At 45.5% G+C, this 23823-nt stretch overlaps 1 protein-coding gene across 11 annotated transcripts in view; it reads right to left on the minus strand.

The window, feature by feature from the left end:
- Positions 1-23823, minus strand: part of NAV1 (neuron navigator 1) — a 385886-nt gene that overhangs the window by 264591 nt on the left and 97472 nt on the right. Inside the window, exon 2 of one of the 11 annotated variants that reach the window (XM_033917674.1) lies at positions 1566-1632. The exons of the other annotated variants lie outside the window; for them this stretch is intronic. The gene's annotated coding sequence lies outside the window, so the exon portion shown is untranslated. The remainder of the gene's footprint in view (positions 1-1565; positions 1633-23823) is intronic. 11 annotated transcript variants of the gene reach the window in all.

Genomic DNA, 23823 nt, shown 5'->3' on the forward strand with positions numbered 1-23823 from the left:
CCAGAAATATCTAAGAAAAAGGACCATTTAAATGAAATTATTAATTTATGGAGCATGTATGGTTGGGTAGACTGGATGGACCATTTGGATCTTTATCTGCCGTCTTGTACTATGTCCTGCATTTGGAGATCGGCATTAGAGAATGACACGGGGACAAATTGTTCCCCGTCCCCATGGGAACTCATTTTCCCGTCATGTCCCCCGCGAGTTATTTTCCTGTCCCTGCCCCATTCCTGCAATCTGTGTCCTCATCTGCACTGAATATGAGCACTTACAGAACTTACACATATAGTATATAGAGCCTATACATTGTGTCTGCCCAAGACATAGACTATTGCGTCAATATTCCACGAGATGATTTGATCCCCGATAGTCAGTGAAATGCCTAATCCAGGTACCAGTACTGAATATCTGGAAAGTTCATGACCACTGGAAGTTATTAAGGTCTGGATGAAATTCGGTGTCAGACTCCATAATTATCTGGGCAAGTTAGGAGGAGAGAAGTGAAACACAGGCACAGAAATCCAGCAAGGTCAAACATCAAGGGTAATTTCAGATACCAGTAAAAATATGATAATATTCACAAAAATGACCCCAATAACTATTATGTAGATTCTGAAGCCTCTGTTCTTCTAGAAAAACATCTAATCCAGACTGTAATATACAAGGAAATCACAACCCTGGCCCCAGTGTCAAGAACATTGCTCTATAAATACCACAGAACAGCAAAGGCATGAGAGAGCCGCAGATACATAGAGTGCGCTGTGCGTATGAGACCGATTACTGCTGACAACAGAGAGAAAAAGATTAAACAGAGCTCTAGCATGTCAAAGAGATAACAACATGTGCAGGCCCTGGGGGTGGGGACATGCTGATCATAGGTAGCCATGACAACCCAAGACTCCGTCCCAGGAAGAGACTCCCTCCCATCTTTGGGTCAGTGGGGGATTTCCATTTGATGGCATAGCCAGTAGAAGAGAGAGAGAGAGAGTAAAAAAGATAAAAGAAACCAAAACATCGTGAGAGGAAAAAGATTAAGGCCACAAAGATTAAGTGACTGTCAAAGGTCATCATACAGAAACCATAGTAATTGAATGCAAATGTGAAACTGTGCACTAGACCAATAAAAAAATATAAAGAGTCCAAGAACACGTTCCAGGTTACTGTAAATAATCTGGCATTTCCTCACTCTACCCCACGGATTTAACCCTTTTTTTATTTTGAATGGAAACTACACAGGAACCAGATGTGCCTTCATTAAATTCCTTGTAATCTCTACCTACTGTCCTCTGTACCTAAATAAATGCATGCAGCAGACAGGCTGCAGACTTTATACTACATGTGTGTTGTATGCTCACTCAAGGTTTTACAGAAAACCCGTGTGGATTCCTGCAAGGGATGCCCTGCCCAGAGTTATCTTGTACACTCACTCCTGAAGACTGTTATTTTCAGAGACCAGCCAGTAGAGGGAGCTTTTCTCTAGTTGACCAGTAATAAAAGGCGGCCATCTTACTTCTACAGATATACACAGCCCTGCTCCTCTTTCCCTCCCACCAGTCACTTACAGCTAAGATTTAAAAAGCACTCCAGAGGTTATAAAACATGGAAGAGTCCTTTGAATTCCAGCAGCTCCTGTAAAAAAAAAAAAAAGTCCTGTCAGCACTTTCTGCTTAGCTACTAAAACCCGTGGTGTGTTAATACTGGGAAAAGCGCTAACATAAGAGCTTTGGAAATTGAAGCAGCTAATGCTTGAGTGGTTCATGCTATTAGATTCCGTTACAGATCATGCTGAGGGCATTAGCCAATCGTATGCCTTGACTGCAAAATTAATTCATCCAAAAGGAGTTCTACATGCAGGGTATCACAGAAGGCTGAAACTGACTTATGAGGATACGAGTGGTCTCACCTGCCTACCTTTAAGGTCAGAGTTACCTGCCAAATACATCCTATTCTGTCTTTCAGACATACCAATGAATCCAGAGGTTTCTAAATCATGAAATCCGGACCAATAAATTTTTTTTAACAACTCGACATTCATTTTAATAAAGAGTCTGAGTTTATAGTTACTAAGTACATTAAAAAAGAAACTGAATTACTTGATACGGGCTTCAGTTTGTGTATGAAATGTGTTTCTCTTCTGCCTGAAAACAGTGAACCGGGAAAAGTGAAGGACATAACATGGAAAGCTCTAAATCGCCTCTATACCCAAGTCAGCAAGTTAAGAGCTGACATGGCAGTATGGAGATATGTTAAGAGTCAGGACATGAAAACCTTTGGTCTGTAGAGGAAGGCTCCTGCAGCTTGCAGGATCGTAATGAAACCAACCCAGGAGTGCTGCTGCTATGTGCTCACTAATGAAAAGAAATATGATTTTGGTGGATACAGCAACAGCCAAGCAGAGATACACAACACCAAACTCTCTTCTTGTGAGATTGTCTATGCTGTACCTAATGAATGGGTAAAAAAATTATTATCTGAACCTGCACACAACCCATATCAGAAGGCTACACCTCTCTCTCTTTGGAAGAGCATATTTCAAGTGAAAGAAGTTTGGGGAAATGCCGGTAGGAAGTAAGTTAGAAAGAGCTATTGTATATACTTGGGTATAAGTTGAGAAATTTCAGCTCCAAAGTGCCTATAAAAAAGGATTGTCTTATCTATGGTTTATTCCCCCTAATGACAGATAAAATTAATTCCCCATACCCCGTCAGCGGCATGATCCGATCTCTCCCTCCACTTCCTTCCTTCTGCCAACCTGCAGTTTGGTATCTCAATCCCTCCGCTGTCACTATGTACTTTCAATCTTGGCTTCTGCAGAGCAGTGGCATTGCAGCAAAACACCTAGGCCACCTGTGGCCTGCTCTGGAGTGCTTCCTCTGACCTTTCTCGCCCATGCGGAAAGAGGAAGTTGAGTCAGAGGAGAACATCCCAGGCAGCTGTTGAACCGTTGCAGACAACAGCTGAAGGCACCATAGACCAACAGAATCCTTTGCTGATTGAACTAGAAGTCTGAAGGAGCAATAGAAAACCATCTCCCCACAATAAGACAAGAATGTTGCATTGTTGAATTATGCCTATCTCCAGCAACCACATGTCCACTTCTCCTGGCTGTCTGCAAAATTTATAAAGGCTATGCACAAAGCTGGTATGAACTTCAGGCTGGATACAGCCAAAATCATCTTTTCCTTAATGATGTACCAAAATGATTCTTGAACACAGTTCTACTTAAAGTTTGAACAGATGAGTTAATGCAAAACACACTGAACCATTCTAAATTTAGAAAAAGTCGAATAAAACTGTAAATTCCACAGACAATAGCAGCTCTCTCAGTGAATACCGGTAACTCATTGCCTTGGATGTTCTGTGTGGGCCTAGGCCATCAGAAGGAGCTCTCCAAACCCTACTTGAAAGAGGTAGATACTTTGCACATACTACCCTATTCCGTAGATGAGTCGATCTAGAACAGGAGTCTCAAAGTCCCTCCTTGAGGGCCGCAATCCAGTCGGGTTTTCAGGATTTCCCCAATGAATATGCACGAGATCTATGTGCATGCACTGCTTTCAATGCATATTCATTGGGGAAATCCTGAAAACCCAACTGGATTGCGGCCCTCAAGGAGAGACTTTTGAGATCTCTGATCTAGAATCAATATGATCACCTTCTTCCCACCCTCATCAGAATCAGGGAGGTTGGGGTTGGTCACTGGTCCTTTATTTGGAGGTAGGGGCTGTCACTTCATTTAGAAAAATAACTCGACCTTAACATTCTGCATAAGCTTCTGGCCCCCATCCACTGCTTTTCTGGGGTCTGTATGACGCATGCTGCCCCTCACTCATAAAGAGTTCTACTAGTGATCAGCAGAGCAATAACCCCCTCCCAGATTTACTCAGATCCATGATGACAAAAAGAGCGCACAAAGTTTAAATATCAGTATGTTCTCAAGAGTGGAACTGCAAGATGAATTTTTGGGTGACAGTACTAGGAGGCAGGCATCGGGGCTACAAATGACCTAATTTGGATTTTCCATTCAAAATGAGCCAGCTGGCAGACAATGATTCAGACTTGGCAAGTGATCATCTGTAGCCCTTGTCTCATCAACTCTTTTAATATTCCCTCTTTCTACAGGGATTCGGTTCTTCTTTTAGGAGAGGTATAGAGGGGAAGGAGGGCTAGTGACCTCCAGGATCCATGTGTCATCAGAACCAGATGTGTAAAGAGAGCTTCCCCTGAAACCGCATACATACAAGTTTATTTTAGCAGTTTGATGTGAATTGTTTTCTTGGGGGGTGGAGGTGAGGAGGAAGGACATAAAACCTGGATACAGAATTGGATGCTTTCTGCTTCTCCATCTCTGCCTGATGGTTTGGGTAGTTCCAGTTTGATTACACAGATGAAAAAGGTCAGCAGAGTATATGCTTTGAACATTCTCAGCAATATGCCAGATTTCACCGATGCTACACAGTAGAGTCTCACACAGGGAAAGTTTTATACAATGCATCCCTATAAGCCAGTGGTCTCAAACTCGCGGCCCGGGGACCACATGCGGCCCGCCAGGTACTATTTTGAGGCCCTCGGTATGTTTATCATAATCACAAAAATAAAATAAAACAGTTTCTTGATCATATCTCTTTAGCTATAAATTACAATATTATTATTAAAACTTAGCCAAAAGGAAAGATTTATATATATATAAAGAGTTTTACCTCATGCAAAATTGTCATTTCTTTAATAAGACATTAACTATTTTTTTCTGAGGCCCTCCAAGTACCTACAAATCCAAAATGTGGCCCTGCAAAGGGTTTGAGTTGGAGACCACTGCCTTAACTGTATCCATGACATCCTGTTTGTCTTTGGGAAGCAGCAGAGCTGAGATTGTGATCTCATAATGCCTCATTCCACCAATAAGAGCTAACCTCATCAGTGATGTCACAATGTCCTGTTCTCCCCTCTGCCCTCCAACCCAGCCAGCAGATTAACTGTTCCCCCTTAACTCAGTGATCTCAAACTCGCGGCCCGCCAGGTACTATTTTGAGGCCCTCGGTATGTTTATCATAATCACAAAAATAAAATAAAACAGTTTCTTGATCATATCTCTTTAGCTATAAATTACAATATTATTATTAAAACTTAGCCAAAAGGAAAGATTTATATATATATATATAAAGAGTTTTACCTCATGCAAAATTGTCATTTCTTTAATAAGACATTAACTATTTTTTTCTGCGGTCCTCCAAGAACCTACAAATCCAAAATGTGGCCCTGCAAAGGGTTTGAGTTGGAGACCACTGCTATAAGCCATTTTGGGGCTCATTTTCAAAAAAAGAAAACCATCCACAAAACGTGGCATAAAGGGGCAGACAGGCATTTTTCCTCACCAAACCTTCCAATTCGCTATTTTCAAAACATATTTTGTAGATTGATTTCTACGGTGGTTGTCCGCACTGCATCTAAACCTCAAGGGGTCATGTTGAAAACGGGATGTCGACGGTAGAGAATGTCACGGGGAAAAAAATTTGTCCCCGTCACCGCCCTGTCCCTGCGACCACCATCCCCTTCACTGCCCCGTCCCCGCGACTACTGTCCACTCCCTCCTTCCTGGTGTGAGGGAACATGCACCTTCCTCCACCTCACCTTAGGTGCCGAGTCCCACTTTAATTCTTCTTCTCCCAGCCGCACGCTTTCGATAAGCCACGTGCGCAGCTGCTTGAATTGTTGAATCTTCTCCTCTGACCCAACATCCTGTTTCCGGTTGCGAAAGAGGAGAAGATTCAACAATTCAAGCAGCCGCGCACGCGCGGCTTATTGAAAGCGTGAGGCTGGGAGAAGAAGAATTAAACTCAGACTCGGCATCTAAGGTGAGGTGGAGGGAGGGAGATGGCAGGACGTGAGATGCAGCGATGGGTGGGAATGCTGGACCGCGCGATCCATGCTGGCTACATGCTGGAGAGAAGACCATTCACCACTCCACGGGGCAGTGAATGGCCTTGTCCCCATCCCTGCAGCGACCACTAATTTTTCTCTCCCCATTTTGGTGGGTTACCCACAGCTACTAGCGGCTAGCCACTGAACAACCACCGTGTCATTCTCTAGTCGACGGGACTAGGGCAGGCTTACAATTTGGATGTTTTTCTGCAATAATTGAACATTTTACAAAAAGTCCAGGGCACAATTTTGGAGCTACACCTGCTTTAACAATTAATAAGTACCCAAATTGATCAGATGATCACTAGAGGGATGAATGCATAACCCCACTCCCTCCCCCCCCCGACACACACACACTCCTCCAGTGTGAATGAAACAGTACATACCTGCCTCTATGATAGTTTCAGATGTTATGGCCAATCCAAGAAGAGCAGGAAGCAAGTTCCTGGAGTAGCCTAGTGCAGGGGAAGGCAATTCCGGTCCTCGAGAGCCAGAGCCAGGTCAGATTTTCAGGATATCCACAATGAATATGTATGAGAAGGATTTGCATGCACTGCCTCCTTGAGATGCAAATCTCTTTCATGCATATTTATTGTACATATCATGAAAACCTGACCTGGCTGCGGCTCTCGAGGACCGGAATTGCCTTCCCCTGGCCTAGTGGGTGATGTATTCAACTATAGAGATGGGGACTTAGGTAACCTGTTAAATATCGTATCGTCTATACAGTTCTCACGTTGATTTTTAAAGTCATTCATTATAAGATTCCTTGGTATTTGACACAAGTGATGACACTTTATCAGCCTCTTAGATCATTAAAGTCTGAGGGACTGATGTGATTATCAATAGACGGGTTATTAACATGTGCATTATGAAAATATAAGAGCAGCTGTAATTTCAGGAGCAGGGGTTTTATTATGGAATAATTTGACTGGACCGTTAAGATTACTTTCCGATATTCAGAAATTTAACCCACCCCCTTTTTACAAAACCGCAATAGCGTTTTTTAGCGCAGACTGGTGTGCTGAATGTTCTGCGCTGCTCCAGATGCTGATAGGAACTCTATGAGCGTCAGGAGCAGCGCAGAGCATTCAGGGCTTTTAATTGAATGGGAAATTATATTTATTATGAATCTTTAGAATGCTGCCTCTTTTGTTTCTAGGCTATCTGATGTCTATGTATGTACTTTGTAAACCGCTTAGTTTTAAGTGGATTAGAAATTTTATAAATAAATATTACAGTAGTCACACCTCTAATATACTACTGCTTCAACCAACTGTACGGCAAAAAATGACATTGAGAGGCACAGGTTCCTAAGGATCTGGCTGAAGACTATTCTGCTGCTCGATGCCTTTCCTGGATGATGCTGGTCTTGCGTTAAACCTCACAATAGTCCAACAAATCTCAGTCTCTACTGTTCAGGGAGACCCACGGAAGAAAGAAGACCGCCTGAAGCGACTTCTAGATCTTTCAAAGTGGATCCTCACCAAAACTCTTACTTAGGAGCCTTAAGTTCAACTATATAACATTGGCATGTTCTCCTGCTGGAAATTTAATGTGCAGAAGGTTTGCATTGCCATTTAAAACTATACATAGACATTTAATTCCAGAAAAATCACAGCCTGCTAGTTCAGTTTAAAAGCAATCATCCTCCTTTGTCTCAGCGCGGGAGCGAAGAGGAAGGGGTGTGGGAATAAATGGACAAGACACAGTTTTGTGCTAGTTCCCTACTAACAGAGAGCTTTGTTTCAGAAAAAGCTTTAAGAAGCAACGTTTATACGCCCCAGCTGGAGTGCAGCTGCAGTGATACAGGGCTGCATTTCTAACCCACAGGCTAGTCTTGTCTGTTCCTTCTCTGAAAGGGGGCAGGACTGCCCTGACCAGCACACGGGGACAGGCTCTACTGTTCCTTCTCTGCCCCTCATCTTGTCTCTCCTTTCACACAGATTCTCTCTCTCTCTCACCTGTTCAATTCCTTCTCTTTACACACATTAATTTCCCTTTCTGCACTTCCCCTCCTACCCTTTCATTTCCCAGTCTCTTTTCCGAAGAGCAGGCAGCTTATAAGGTCATAGTAACACAGAAAAATAAAGGGACCATATGGCCAATGGCGTAGTAATGAAGGGGGCAGGGGAGGGGAAGACTGCCCTGGGCACCATCTTGGTGGGAGCATTGGCACCTCTCCGCCCTCCAACGTCACGCTCACGCCTTCCCTTCTCGACCCTCTTCCCTTCTCGACCCCCTTCTCGACTCTGGCCTGCTGCTCGCGCTTGCCTGGCTTCCTCTGAAATCACTTCTGGGTCATGGAGCCAGGAAGTGACGTCAGAGGGAAGGTCAACGCCAGTGTGAGCAGTGGGCCAGAGAAGTTGCTCGTGCTGGCACAAAGATTTAAAGAGGTACGGGGGTGGGAAGGGAGGGTGTCAGTGTGGCTTGGGGGCATAGAAGGAGCAGGGGTGGAGAGGAGGGCACGGGGAGGGGGGGGGGGGGGACACTGCCCCAGGTGCCTCTACCCTCACTGTGCCACTGCATGTGACCTAGCTAGTCTATCTATCCCAGACATAGGCAACTCCGGTCCTCGAGGGCCGGAATCCAATCGGGTTTTCAAGATTGCCCCAATGAATATGCATGAGATCTATTTGCATGAACTGCTTTCAATGCATATTCATTGAGGAAATCCTGAAAACCCGATTGGATTCCGGCCCTCGAGGACCGGAGTTGCCCATGTCTGGACTCTATCCTGATGTCATGATGTCAGCATGCATGTCTGACTTTTTCTCTCTTCCTAATAACTTTGGATTCGATACTCAGCCCGCAGAAGTAAGTGGCTGATAAGCTGCTTCCAGCCACAGGTTCGCTAAACTAACTTGAGATATGATCTAGAAATTGGAACAAGTGAGGTGATTAAATTTGCAAATGACACTAAACTGTTCAAAGTCATTAAAACACCTGCAGACTGTGAAAGACTGCAGGAAGGCCTTAAGAAATCGCAAGACTGGGCATCCAAATGGCAGATGAAATTTAATGTGGACAAATGCAAAGTGATGCACATTGGGAAGAATAATCCAAATTATAACTGCCAGATACTAAGGTCCACTTTAGGGTCAGCAGGCAAGAAAAAGATCTAGGTGTCATTGTAGACAATGCTCTGACACCTTCTGCCCAATGTGTGGTGGAAGCCAAAAATAGCAAACAGGATGTTAGGAATTATTAGGAAAGGGATAGTAAATAAGACTCTGTATCGTTCCAAGGTGCGACCTCAACTCGAGTATTGCGTTCAATTCTGGTCACCATATCTTAAAAAAACAAAATGGAATTAGAACAGGCTCAAAAAAGAGCAACCAAGATGATAAAGGGAATGAAACGTCTCTCATATGAGGAAAGATCAAAGAGGTTAGGGATCTTTAGCTTGGAGAAATATGATTGAAGTCCATAAAATCCTAAGTGGTATAGAATGGGTACAAGTGGATCGATTTTTTACTCCATCAAAAATTACAAAGAATAGGGGACACTCAATGAAGTTCCATGGAAATACTTTTAAAGCCAACAGGAGGAAGTATTTTTCACTCAAAGAATAGTTAAGCTCTGGAACTTGTTGCCAGAGGATGTGGTAACAGTGGTTAACGTAGATGGGTTTAAAAAAGGTTTGGATAAGTTCCTGGAAGAAAAGACCATAGTCTGAAATTTGAGACAGACATGGGGGAAGGCACTGCTTGTCCTAGGACCGGGAATGCGCACTTCCTCCTGGCATGCCTTCCCGCACAAGAAAAAAAATGGAAGAAAGGATGCTCACTCCCTTCTGCCATCTCGACTCTTCCCTGCGGCAGTGAAACGGCAGGAGGGATGCCCACTCCCTCCTGCCACTGAAGGCCCACTCCTGCCTTCGAAGGCCCATTACAGCCACTGAAGGCATCCCCATCAAACATCCCCTACCCTCCCCCTTTCCCTCATGAAAAAAATGCAGGAGGGATGTCACCAGAAGTCCCTCAACCCCCCCCCCATACCTTTTCTAAGAACTTGGAGATGGAGGGAAGCTCAGTCTGTCCCGCTTATAGGCCTGCCAGTCCAAAATGGCATGCCTTTCCCTCCCCAGAGCATCATGTGATACACGGGAAGGGGCCTAAGGCCTTGATTGGCTCAGATGCCTAAGGCTCCTCCCAAGGGGAAGGGTCTTAGGCGCCTGAACCAATCAGAGCCATAGGCTCCTCCCTCTGAATCCTGGGTTACAAGTGGGCGGTGTCTAAGGCCATGATGACTGAGCCAATCAGGGCCTTAGACTCCTCCCCCTTGTATTACAGGAAGGGAAGGGGCCTTAAGCATCAGAGTCGATCAGGGCCTTAAGCCCCTCCCCATACATCATATGATGTACTGGGGAGGGAAAGGCCTGCCATTTTGGATGGAATGAGCTTCCCTCCTGCTCCAACTTCTATGAAAATTTATAGGGGGTTGTTTCAGGGGACCTCCGATGGCAGGAGGGAGTAGGCATCCCTTCTGCCTTTTTTTCTGGAGGAAAGGGGGAGGGTAGAGGATGTTTGGGGGGCTCCTGGCACGAGGGTGGATCTTTGATGGTAGAAAGGAATGGGCATCTCTCCTGCTGTTTCACTGCTATGTTGGGAGTCGGCATGGCAGGAGGGAGTGGGCATCCTTCCTGCCATTTTATTTTTGCATGGGGGGTGGGGGGGACAAATGTTAGGAGGGAATGGCCAGCCCTCCTGCTGATTTTTGCTTGTGCTGGAGGTGGGATTCCCAGTGCCGCATTCATTGGGGGTCATTGGGAAGGACCATCGACTGGGGGGGAGGGGGGCTGCTTTTTTTATGTGTAACACACACAGCATCTATGCCCATTCAAAAAAGAAAGAAAAAAAAAAGGTTTCCTGCCCCAGACAGCTGAGTGGCAGGAGGCTTTCCATGACTCTCAGCTGTTTGGGCTTCCCTGCCGGCTCTACGTACATGTGAGAGTCGCTCTCACAACGATCAATCAGACGGCAGAGAAACATCCGCATGAATCATTTGCATGTAAACTTTAGTGCATCAATAGCTCTTTCTGACATATTGAGCAAAACTAATAGGTTAAATGCCATTGAATGTCAGCTGCCAGCTCACAGCAGAGTTTAACCAGGCGGGGAGGGGGAGGGAGGCTGTTGTGATGAACAAACCTGCAGGAACTTAGGCAAGTCCCGGATGATATTCAGCTGGGGCCCATTTAAATGTCTCATGCAGGTCCTGGTTGAATACTGGCCAGAACCCACATTATCCCCAGTGGCTTCCACATCCAGAACAAGCCCTGAATATTTATTAATTTGGATTTATTAACCACCCAATATCAGTCTGAAAGTTGGAACAAAAACCTGAAAACAAACAGATTTTGTTCTCCCTGTGCGCAACGCCAACCTCAGTTCTGTCATTAACTCTGTGGCTTTTGATAAGCTACGTACTTTATGATCTCAGCTCTAAGTCACTTCTCTACCTGTGCCTCAGTTTACCCAGGTACGAGTCAATGTTAAGACACATTTCTCCTTTTCCCCCAGCGAAGCACTCACACCAGACATCAACTGTGTTTGGGACCTCACAAGTCATCTATCTCTGGAAGAGCAGAGTGTATTTCTCTCGTTTCAACCGGAAATCAAAATTTAGATTTGTCATCTCTCTGGGATGAGGAACTCCAGAGCAGCCTCAATTATTAGAGACCTGAGAGCTGAAAAGTCTTTTGATACCCCATTCGGAAGTTTTAAAAATAGTTCCACAAGAAAAATACATTTTTTTTTGCCCCCCACCCTGTGCATGCCTGCAACATGAGCACAGAGCTCCAAGGCCAGCGTGTCCAAACCCTGTGTGGTTCTGCTCCCAGGCAGTTAGACAAGCTGCTGGCTAAGCTTCTGTCCCTAGCTAAAAGGGATCTGTACAATTCGGCTGTTTAAAATAGTCATCCCAAGAAAAACATTAAGAAAATAAGTGCCTCTTTTAGCTTTTATGACAACAAAATTGCTACGGATACATCCCTGGCTCCGGAACGTGTATTTTTCTTCCCTGCTATCTTAAACCACATGGCATAGCATGCCAACCACACTGTGTTGTATTTCTATATCGCCTTCCTTATTGTGTCCTACAGACAGAATGGCACGAGTCAGGGCGGCGGACACTGTAAAAAGTTTGCAGTAGGACATGGGCCTCATGTCATCATCCGTTAATGACCAGCTAAGCATCTGCACTCTTGCAAAAGGCTCCAAAGGTTTCCACTTGAGGTCCACGACCAAAGAGTAACAAAAGACGTAGGACCTACCTCAAGACAAAATGACCTCTATGCTTAGATGTCTGGAGATACTGCCAGTTTTACTGCTCTAAATACATTTAAGTTGTATGATTACAATAATTTAAGCACTGCAATCTTGCAGTCCCACAGCACATTGGTGGCTTTTCTAACTGGGCAGCTACCAATGGGGTTTATCTCATGACGCAAAGCAGAACTCCATTTACACAGTTATGGTTGATAAGCCAAGAGGGCAGACGTCTGAAAGGTAAAATACTCTTCTGCTGAGAAGTGAAAACAGATACCTACCAGGTATCAGGGGCTTCAAAGAACCCAGACTTCTCCAGAACCAATCAGGATACGAGAATGTGGCATTACATTAGAGAATGGCACGGGGACAAATCTGTCCCTGTCCCCGCAGGAACTCAATTTCCCCGTTCCATTCCCATGAGTTTTGTCGCTGTCCCTGCCCCATTCCTGTACTGTAAGCTCTGCCAAAATGGCACAAGTCTCGAACACTTATGATTTTAAAGCGTTTGAGGCTTGTGCAGATGAGGACGGAGCTTAGGCATTGGTGGAATGAGGCATTATGACATCACAATCTGAGCTCTAGAATGTTGCTACTTATGATATTAAAGCGTTTGTGGCTTGTACAGATGAGGACAGAGCTTAGGCATTGGTGGAATGAGGCATTATGACATCACAATCTGAGCTCTAGAATGTTGCTACTTATGGATTTTAAAGTGTTTGAGGCTTGTGTGGATGAGGACGGAGCTTAGGCATTGGTGGAATGAGGCATTATGACATCACAATCTGAGCTCTAGAATGTTGCTACTTATGATTTTAAAGTGTTGGAGGCTTGTGCAGATGAGGACAGAGCTTACAGGAATGGGGCAGGGCCAGGAAAAGAACTTGTGGGGACGGAACGGAACGGAAAAAATTTGTCCCCCCTGTCATTCTCTACATTACATCACTGCTAAAGAAAATGGCTTAGCTTCATACCAGCTGGATTACTCATTGAGTTGTTGTAAGAAACCTTAAAAATACAAAATATTTTTTGTCTGGCCTCTCTATTAGCGTGCCACTCCATCTCCCACACTGTCTTCTGTCTTTGTTCACACTTCTCAGCTGATTCATAGCACTGCCAGTGTGAGAAGACAATTCACATTTCCATAAGCCACACAATTGGAATGCCCAAGATGGAAGTGTGCCACGCTCACAGATGCACCGGGAAGGAGATTGTTTTCAACACCTTACACATTTTCAGCTATTTTCTTCAAGAACACCTGGTCATTTTTGCTTTCACAATATAAACTTTCTCATCTCCTGACCTGATTTTGCTCTCAGGTTAGGTGTTGGACCTGTGTAAGGTCACCATGTAGCTCCAGAAAAAGGAGGACGGATTGGGATTGAGACATCCAGGTTTTACTTCTAATAGAAGTAAAACCCAGATGTCTCAAGCCGTCCTCCTTCTTCTGGAGCCATATGGTAACCCTAGACCTGTGAGATGCTAGCAGGGCTGTCAAATGTCGGTCCTCGAGGGCCGCAATCCAGTCGGGTTTTCAGGATTTCCCCCAATGATTATGCATGAGATCTATTTGCATGCACTGCTTTCATGGTATGCTAATAGATCTCATGCATATTCATTGGGGAAATCCTGAAAACCCAACTGGATTGCAGCCCTCGAGGACCGACATTTAATACCCCCGCGCTAGAGGTTAAGCTGATCCATTTTGCTTAGTACTAGTGTGGTTGCCGGTGTGCTGCAAAAAATGGTTTCCTGTCCGAGACTCACAAACTCCTGTGGAACTTGGTACAAGTGCAATCTTGAACCAGCCAGTCAGTAAGAGATTTCCTCCGCCAATTATATTATATTATATTTCCTCCACCAGTTATAAATGCCATCTTCCCAACATCCCCAGGTAACCAGGGGGGAGTGTGGGGGGGGAGGGGGGCATAATGGGGAACAGCAAGTCCAGGGATCTCATATCTCCCATTGCCTTATTTACTTTCAGTTTTTCTCCTTCTCTTTGAACACTGTCCAGTAAAGCGGTCTCAAACTCAAACCCTTGCAGGGCCACATTTTGGATTTGTTGTACTTGGAGGGCCTCAGAAAAAAAAATAAATAAAAAGAGTTAATGTCTTATTAAAGAAATTATAATTTTGCATGAGGTAAAACTCTTTATAGTTTATAAATCTTTCCTTTTGGCTAAGTCTTAAAAATAATATTGTCATTTATAGCTAAAGAGACATATGATCAAGAAACTGTTTTATTTTACTTTTGTGATTATGATAAACATGCCGAGGGCCTCAAAATAGTACCTGACGGGCTGCATGTGGCCCCCGGGCCGCAAGTTTGAGAACACTGGTCCAGTACATGGGTTTGGCTCCATCCGTTCTTAAGTAAAGCGGTACAATGGTATTTGTTTGGTTTTCTACTTGAAAAAGAAAGGTCTTTCTCAGGAAGGAGTAAAACGTGGACCTGACGGATCTTAACTGCATGCCCTTAAAAGTCAGCATAGGGAGGGAAAAGCATTAGGATCCATCAGAGCTAAAGTGTTATAGAGGTCTGTCAGAGCCAGAGACTAAAAGTGGCACAGACCTCAAATTTTTAAGGACATGCAGTTAAGATCCTTAAGGTCCGTGTTTTACCCCTTCCCATCTTTCTCTTTCTGTGCTGCCATTTTTATTCCTGCTTCAGCCTATCTTTCTCCCTTCCCTGCTTCCCTCGCCCTCTACAGACTTTCTTCCTCCTCTTTCTAGGATCCTTTCATACATTTTGAATGTTGCAAGAATACAGGATATCCGAGGCGGTACTCGGAGAGACCCCCCAGGAAAGAGACTTGGGAGTTATGATCGACAAGTCAATGAAGCCGTCCAAGCAATGTACAGCGGTGGCGAAAAGGGCGAACAGAATGCTAGGAATGATAAAGAGGGGGGATCACGAACAGATCAGAGAGGGTTATCATGCCGCTGTACCGGGCCATGGTGCGCCCTCACCTGGAGTACTGCATCCAGCAATGGTCGCCATACATGAAGAAGAGGACACGGTACTACTCGAAAGGGTCCAGAGAAGAGCGACTAAGATGGTTAAGGGACTGGAGGAGTTGCCGTACAGTGAGAGATTACTTCTCCCTCGAACAGAGGAGATTGAGAGGGAACATGATCAAAACATTCAAGGTACTGAAGGGAATAGACTTTGTAGATAAGGATAGGTTGTTCACCCTCTCCAAGGAAGGGAAAACGAGAAGGCACTCTAAGGGTCCAGAGAAGAGCGACTAAGATGGTTAAGGGACTGGAGGAGTTGCCGTACAGTGAGAGATTGGAGAAACTGGGCCTCTTCTCCCTCAAACAGAGGAGATTGAGAGGGAACATGATCAAAACATTCAAGGTACTGAAGGGAATAGACTTGGTAGATAAGGATAGGTTGTTCACCCTCTCCAAGGAAGGGAAAACGAGAAGGCACTCTAAGGGTCCAGAGAAGAGCGATTAAGATGGTTAAGGGACTGGAGGAGTTGCCGTACAGTGAGAGATTGGAGAAACTGGGCCTCTTCTCCCTCAAACAGAGGAGATTGAGAGGGAACATGATCAAAACATTCAAGGTACTGAAGGGAATAGACTTGGTAGATAAGGATAGGTTGTTCACCCTCTCCAAGGAAGGGAAAACGAGAAGGCACTCTCTAAAGTTGAAAGGGGATAGATTCCGTACGAACATAAGGAAGTTCTTCTTCCCCTAGAGAGTGGTAGAAAACTGAACATTCTTCCAGAGGCTGTTATAGGGGAAAACACCCTCCAGGGATTCAAGACAAAGTTAGACAAGTTCCTGCTGAACTGGAGCATGTAGGGCTAGTCTCAGTTAGGACACTGATCTTTGACCTGGGGGCCGCCGCGTGAGCGGACTGCTGGGCACGATGGACCACTGGTCTGACCCAGCAGCAGCAATTCTTATATTCTTATGACCTAAGAACATAAGAACATAAGAAGTTGCCTCCACTGGGTCAGACCGAGGTCCATCTCGCCCAGCGGTCCGCTCCCGCGGCGGCCCATCAGGTCTGCGACCTGTGAAGTGGTTTCTGACCTCTTTTGAAAACAAACTAAAAGTCCTAATCGCACAAATGAAACCCTAAGATGCCAGACTCTGAATGCAGTACAACACCAGAGAAATAGAAACAAATGCATTTCTTCCCGAACAGTGCAAGATGTAGACAGCAGATGTAGTTAGAGCTACAGCCTCAACACCCTGAGGTTGTGGGTTCAAATCCCACACTGCTCCTTGTGACCCTGGGCAAGTCACTTAATCTCCCATTCCCCCAGGTACATTAGATAGAGTGTGAGCCCACCAGGACAGATAGGGAAAATTCTTGAGTACGAATGTAAATCATTTTTCCACCATTATTGACTGGTGATTTTATTTTTCTAATCATCTTTTCCCAGTCTCTGGTTGCACCTCCTTCTATTAGTGCTCTCAACTCTGGTTACCAGAGACTTCTTATTAATTTGTTTTCTCTCCTTCTTCACTTTCTGCCCTTCAACCATCTTTGGCATTAACTTTTAATATTCAACATTCTTCAGTTTTCCTGCTTCCTTCTCAATCTATCTACTATTTCATATCTTCCCTTCCCATCTATCCAAGTGCACCATCTCTTACCTTCTCTTCCCTTCCCCTCCATCCTTGTATACCATTCGCCTCCCTTTTTCTTCTCCCCTATTCCCATCTTTTCTCAAAAGAACAATTTTCCAACTCTCTTCTCTTCCTCACCCCTCCCATCCCTTTGCAGCATGTCCTCCCTCTCTCCCCCCTTCCTCTCTATCCCTGTGCAGCATCTCCACCCTCTCTCTCCCTCTCTGGTGGTATGACATCTTTCTCTCCCCCTTCCCTGGTCTGGAATCTCTCTCTCCTTCCCCCTCTATTAGTCCAACTTTTTTCATTTTCCCTTTTTCCCTTCTTGAGGTCTGGTATCTCCTCCCCTTCCCTCCTCCTTCTCCTCCCTACTATGGTCTGGTATCTGTCCTCTCCTTCTCTTTGCCTTCCCTACCCTGGAGGTCTGATATCTCTTTCTTTTTTTCCTCCTCATCCCCATGGTCTAGAGGGCAGTATCACAGAGCAAATGTTTTTTACATATGGTCCCACTTTTTGGCCCTGCTTTTCAGCCTCTATTGACCTTAAACCAGTGTATCGTAAACTGTGTGCCTCCTGAGATTTCAGGTGTGCCACGGCACACCGGGGAGGAGGAGAGGTGCCGGCTGACTGCCTACAGCAGGTGGTGCCTCTCACAGTGAGAGGCATGTCCTGTAGGCAATCAGCTGGCACCGGCGCCTCTCCTGCTCTCCAGCCCTCTTCCCTACTGGCATCCCCCCCCCCACCACTGGTGTCTCAGGGCCTGTCTGAAGGGCCTTTGCACATGTGCGGATGTCGACGTGATGACATCACACATGCACACGACATCCACGCACTTCTGGATGCCTCGAGCCACTACGGCTCATTAAAGTTTACAGGACACTGCCTTATACAAATGAGGTCCCACAATGCATCTGTGCAAGTGGCCCTCTGCTTCTCTCTCAGGCCGCTCTTGCTGGCTTGCGATATTATGAAAGACACATGTTCCCAGGTGCAACTTCTCTTTCTCAGTGCTTTCCTCCAGCAAATTAAGGGACCTGAACAATTGTCTTTAGGTCTACTAAAAAAGGCACCACAGTCTGCCAGTTTTCCACAAGAAGCAGTACAGCTACCAGCCCTTTGCCAGGTACCACAAGTCACAAGTTCAACCCTGGCCTGCAAGCCTCTCTGCCTTTCCTTGTATCTCTCTCAGTTTAAGCACACAATCTTTTTAAACCATCCCATTTCCAAAAGTCCAGGCCCATGACCTCCCTTCCCTATTAAAAGATTCAAAACTGCACAGTGAGCAACAAGTGGGCGAACTTCCTAGAACTGGGATACAATCCAAGCTGAGCCAAACAAAATCCACCTGTGACCGGTCTTTTGAATCCTGCACTGTCAAACTTGACTCTGCGTATAAATCATTGCTCCCACTCCCGCCAATAAAGAGTTTCCTTCAACTAAAATGGCAGAAGCCGTTCAAGAGCTGAAAATGATCCATGCCAACCTTGAACGTGCACCCCCTCCATTTCTCGCCACACTCGGGGCCAGCAACGGCTAGGGAAGCTGTCAGCCAGCCATTGAGCAACAGTGACACCTACTGTTTGGATTGCGAGTGGTAAGCAAGAGTCTGTGGGCCGGTGTCAGGTCAAAAGTGCGCCGGGACAAAGGCGCGCCCAGACAATTGAGCGCAGCGCGGAGGCGCGCGCCACTCAAAATTACTATTTGTAGGGCTCCGACGGGGGGGCGTGGGGGGGAACCCCCCCACTTTACTTAATAGACATCGCGCCGCGTTGTAGGGGCGTTGTGGGGGGTTTGGGGGGTTGTAACCCCCCCACATTTTACTGAAAACTTCACTTTTTCCCCCCCATAACGCCGGCGCGATGTCTATTAAGTAAAGTGGGGGGGGGTTCCCCAACAAAACCCTCCGTCGTAGCCCCTAAAAACAGTAATTTTGAGCAGCGCACGCTTCCGCGCTGCGCTCAATTGTCCGGGCGCGCCTTTGTCTTTCGCGCCGTTGTCTATGAACCCTGTGGGCCTTAGCGAAAGCATGGTCACTCTGATATGTGTGGTGGTAGTGGTGGTGGTGGGTTATGTTTCCTGGTTTGTTATTGGTTTGGGGTTTTTTGCTATACTGGTTTTTACAATCCCGTAACAGAGCAGTTTACAATCAAATAATAAAACAAAGAACAGGAAAGGAACTCCGTCAAAACAAAAGAAAGAAAAAAGGAAGAGGAAGAAAGTATAAAAAGCAAAACAACAAAGGATTAGAAAATGTGATGCATTCTGACAGATACTTAAGAAATGCATATTTGTACATGAATCATTTTCCCCCCAACATTAAAATTACCCCGCAGCATTGACAGAGGACAATAAATGAACTTGTTAGGAGACTCACCCCTCTCTTTTACTAAGGTGCCCTAGCGTTTTTAAAGCGTACTGCAGATTAGCGCACGCTGCCCCCGCGCTACTGGTGAAAACTAACGCCAGCTCAATGGTGGCGTTAGCGTCTAGCCCAGTTTAGTAAAAGGAGCTCCCGGTGTATTCGGCCTATTTTCGGGCTGTCCCATGCATGTAGGGGGATCTGCCACGAAGTACACAGCAGAAAATTTAAGAAAAAAAAAATAGTTTATATCAAAACTCAGGACTTATCTCGGCATGATTTAGGAATCCGACATCCTCCAGAGATGTCTTCTGTTCTGCGCACAGTCTCACATCATGCATACTTGTAGATGAGACACTGAAGAGGCCTCAACGACGAGGGAAGCACATACAACAATGGAGTCGCGAGGATAAGATGTCAAGTCATCAGCCACGGGTGTACGGTTCTAGAGTCACTTTACTGAAAAATATGCTGGCAGTGTTTCGGCGCCTGTGCCTTTCTCAAGCGTCTTGAAGCGTTCATTTGCTGCTCCTGCAGACTTTTCGCCCGCGTTTTATCCATAGTGTCAACTCTTCAAGACTCTTGATAAAGGCACAGACGCCGAAACACTGCCGGTGGTCGAGTCTTTTGAGCTTTTGCAGCAAAGTGGCTCTAGAACAGCCTACTTGCAGACGAGTCCAGTCAGGACGCAGAGATCCCGTTTGCGAGCTGGATCTCAGGCAGCAGTGGGGGAAAGAACGCAAAGCCAAACCGTCCTAACCTCACACAAGGCGGCGAGAGGCTAGACCCCCCCCACACCCCGAGTGCCAGCCCCATATAGCACTGTCCTCGAGAAGGAGTGGGGATGGCCTCTGTGAACTAGGACCGGACACACATCTCGGGCTGACTCGCTATTTCTCTCAGACGTTACGTGACCAGAAAGGACGCATTCACACTCTTTCCTCATAGCCTGCTCTGTTCTTCAAATTAATTATGCCAAAGCGCCGAGAGAAAGATCTCAGTCCTACACATGTCCGTAAAGTGATGGAGATCAGGCAGAGAGATTAAGGAAAAAAATCTACAGCACCCCTTAGTGAAACGCAGTAAGCCAGACGAGTATGGCACTCTTCAAACATCAGCCCCCCCTCTGCTTCCCTGACTTATTGTATTCCAAGAGTTACTGTAGCTATAGATTAATCCTTAACCTTCCACCAGCTCTGGGAATGTTACTTTGTTGAGATAAATTTTATTTCCTGTACTGTATTACATTGACATTATGTTCAAATTCTCTCTTTGTAGATTAGTCTGTTCACCACTTTGACCTACCTGTCAGTAAAGGCAGTATAGAAAATCTAAATTATAAACTTTAAGTTGCACCAGTACTGGAAATTGGGAGGGGGGGGGGGGGGGCACTGGAATACGAGTCTATTAAGGTAAACCTCAGTTAAGGTTACCATATTTTGGACTGCAAAACCCCAGACACATGGTCCCATCCCGTTCCATCCTAACCCCACCACCACAAAGCCTCCTCTCTACTTCCCCGATGAGCTCCGGCCACGTCTGGAGGGCTTGGAGCATGTGTGCGACTACATCCGCGCAAGCTCAGAGGACAAACTGTCAGCTTTTGGAAAATCCACCCAGGCACCTGGACAGTCCTCTAAGAAGAGGACTTGTCCAGGTTTTCCTAGATGCCTAACCCTAGCCTCAGTCAGCACTATGGTAGTGGACCTGGGGTGGGGGGGAGGAAGTGGCAGTGGCAGCAGCAGTAGCAGCAACAGTGGCGACCTTCAGCTGGGGTAGGTTGGCGTGGAGGCAGTGCATAGCTGCAGAGAAATGCCAGCAGTTCTAGCTCTGCCCCTGACTATTTCCAGTATTGAGACCACTCACACAGCCCTGTAGCAACTCCTGCTATGCCACACGTGAGACTCCTCCGCCAGAGTCCTGGCACTGAGGTCCCATGAAGTGCCAATGTCTCTCGGGCAGCACCGAGCGTAGTAAAGGGAGTGGGCGGACCACGCTGGGCGCCAAGGTGATGGGGGTGCTGGCACCTCTCCCTGCCACACCATGCCACACTCACACTCACACCATCCCTCCCCCCCACCTCTGTATTATCTTTGCTAGTGTGAGCAATTTGTGCCTGTAGCTCGCGCCAGCCTGGCCTCCCTCTGAATCACTTCCGGGTCATGGAGCCAGGAAGTGATGTCAGAGGAAAATCCAACGCTGGTGAGAGAGCATGCTGCAGAAGCCACTCGCGCTGGTGAAGTGATATTGCGGAAGGACTGTCTGGAGGGTGTGGATAACATGCAGCGGGATTTGGCAAAGCTTGACTTATTTATTTATTCAATTTTCTACACCGTTCTCCCAGGGGAGTTCAGAACGGTTTACATGAATTTATTCAGGTACTCAAGCATAATTCCCCGACTGTCCCAGTGGGTTCACAGTCTAGCTAATGAAGAATGGTCTGGTAATTGGCAACTAAGATTTAATGCTAAAAAATGCAGGGTCATACACTTGGGCTGCAAAAATCCAGGAGAACAGTAGTATAGGAGGCAAAGAAGAGCGGGACGTGGGAGTGATTGTGTCTGATGATCTCAGAGTGGCAATACAGGTAAAAAAAGGCGACGGTCAAAGTCAGGAGGATGCTTGGGTGCATAAGGAGAGGAATGCCCAGTAGGATAAGGGAGGTGATTCTGTAAGTCTCTGATAAGGCCCCCATTGGAATACTTTGTACAATTTTGGAGACCCCACCTTCAAAAATATATGATAAGGATGACGTGAATCCAGAGGACTGAACAAAATTGATTAGTGCTCTTCGTTATAAATCGTGTGGGGATAGACTTAGAGCTCTTAATATGAATTCTCTGGAGGAAAGATGGGAGGGGATATGGTAGAGATGTTAAAATATATCCGTGGTGTTAATGTACAGGAGGCAAGTCTTTTTCAAATGAAGGAAAACTCTGTAAGGAGAACGCACAGGATGACGTTAAGAGGTGATAGGCTCAGGAGTAATGTAAGAAAATACTTCTTTACAGAAAGGGTGGTAGATGCTTGGAATAGTCTCCCGATGGTGGTGGTGGAAATGAAGACTATCTGAATTCAAGATAGCGTGAGACAGGCATGTGGGATCTCTTAGGGGGAGGAGGAGATAGCGGGTGTTGTGCATGGGCAAACTGGATGGGCCATTGGGCCTTTATCTGCCATCATCTTTCTGTTTCTATCCCAGCTTATTCAGCTACGGTATGTGTTGGTTGGGGATACCTATACATCTGGGCTACCAGTGACTTTGTGACTGACAAGAGTTAGACTTGCTTCCTTTGTGACTTTATGGAGATCAACATAACAACATAAGAATAGCCTTACTGGGTCAGACCAATGGTCCATCAAGCCCAGTAGCCATTTCTCATGATGGCCAATCCAGGTCACTAGTACCTGGCCAAAACCCAAAGAGTAGCAACATTCCATACAGAATCTCAAAGAATAGCAAGATTCCGGAATCCCAGAGAGTAACAAGATTCTAGAATCCCAAAGAGTAGCAGCATTCCATACAGAAGCTCAAAGAATAGCAAGATTCCAGAATCCCAGAGAGTAACAAGAGTCTAAAATCCCAAAGAGTAGCAGCATTCCATACAGAATCTCAAAGAATAGCAAGATTCCGGAATCCCAGAGAGTAACAAGATTCTAGAATCCCAAAGAGTAGCAACATTCCATACAGAATCTCAAAGAATAGCAAGATTCCGGAATCCCAGAGAATAACAAGATTCTAGAATCCCAAAGAGCAGCAGCATTCCATACAGAAGCTCAAAGAATAGCAAGATTCCGGAATCCCAGAGAGTAACAAGAGTCTAAAATCCCAAAGAGCAGCAGCATTCCATACAGAATCTCAAAGAATAGCAAGATTCCGGAATCCCAGAGAGTAACAAGAATCTAGAATCCCAAAGAGTAGCAACATTCCATACAGAAGCTCAAAGAATAGCAAGATTCCGGAATCCCAGAGAGTAACAAGAGTCTAAAATCCCAAAGAGTAGCAACATTCCATACAGAATCTCAAAGAATAGCAAGATTCCGGAATCCCAGAGAGTAACAAGATTCTAGAATCCCAAAGAGTAGCAGCATTCCATACAGAATCTCAAAGAATAGCAAGATTCCGGAATCCCAGAGAGTAACAAGATTCTAGAATCCCAAAGAGTAGCAACATTCCATACAGAATCTCAAAGAATAGCAAGATTCCGGAATCCCAGAGAGTAACAAGATTCTAGAATCCCAAAGAGTAGCAACGTCCCATACAGAATCTCAAAGAATAGCAAGATTCCGGAATCCCAGAGAGTAACAAGATTCTAGAATCCCAAAGAGTAGCAACATTCCATACAGAATCTCAAAGAATAGCAAGATTCCGGAATCCCAGAGAGTAACAAGATTCTAGAATCCCAAAGAGTAGCAGCATTCCATACAGAATCTCAAAGAATAGCAAGATTCCGGAATCCCAGCGAGTAACAAGATTCTAGAATCCCAAAGAGTAGCAACATTCCATACAGAACCTCAAAGAATAGCAAGATTCCGGAATCCCAGAGAATAACAAGATTCTAGAATCCCAAAGAGTAGCAACATTCCATACAGAACCTCAAAGAATAGCAAGATTCCGGAATCCCAGAGAGTAACAAGATTCTAGAATCCCAAAGAGTAGCATCATTCCATGTATTC

This window comes from Geotrypetes seraphini, chromosome 13 (assembly GCF_902459505.1).
Source record: "Geotrypetes seraphini chromosome 13, aGeoSer1.1, whole genome shotgun sequence".
In the NCBI taxonomy this organism is placed as follows: domain Eukaryota; kingdom Metazoa; phylum Chordata; class Amphibia; order Gymnophiona; family Dermophiidae; genus Geotrypetes; species Geotrypetes seraphini.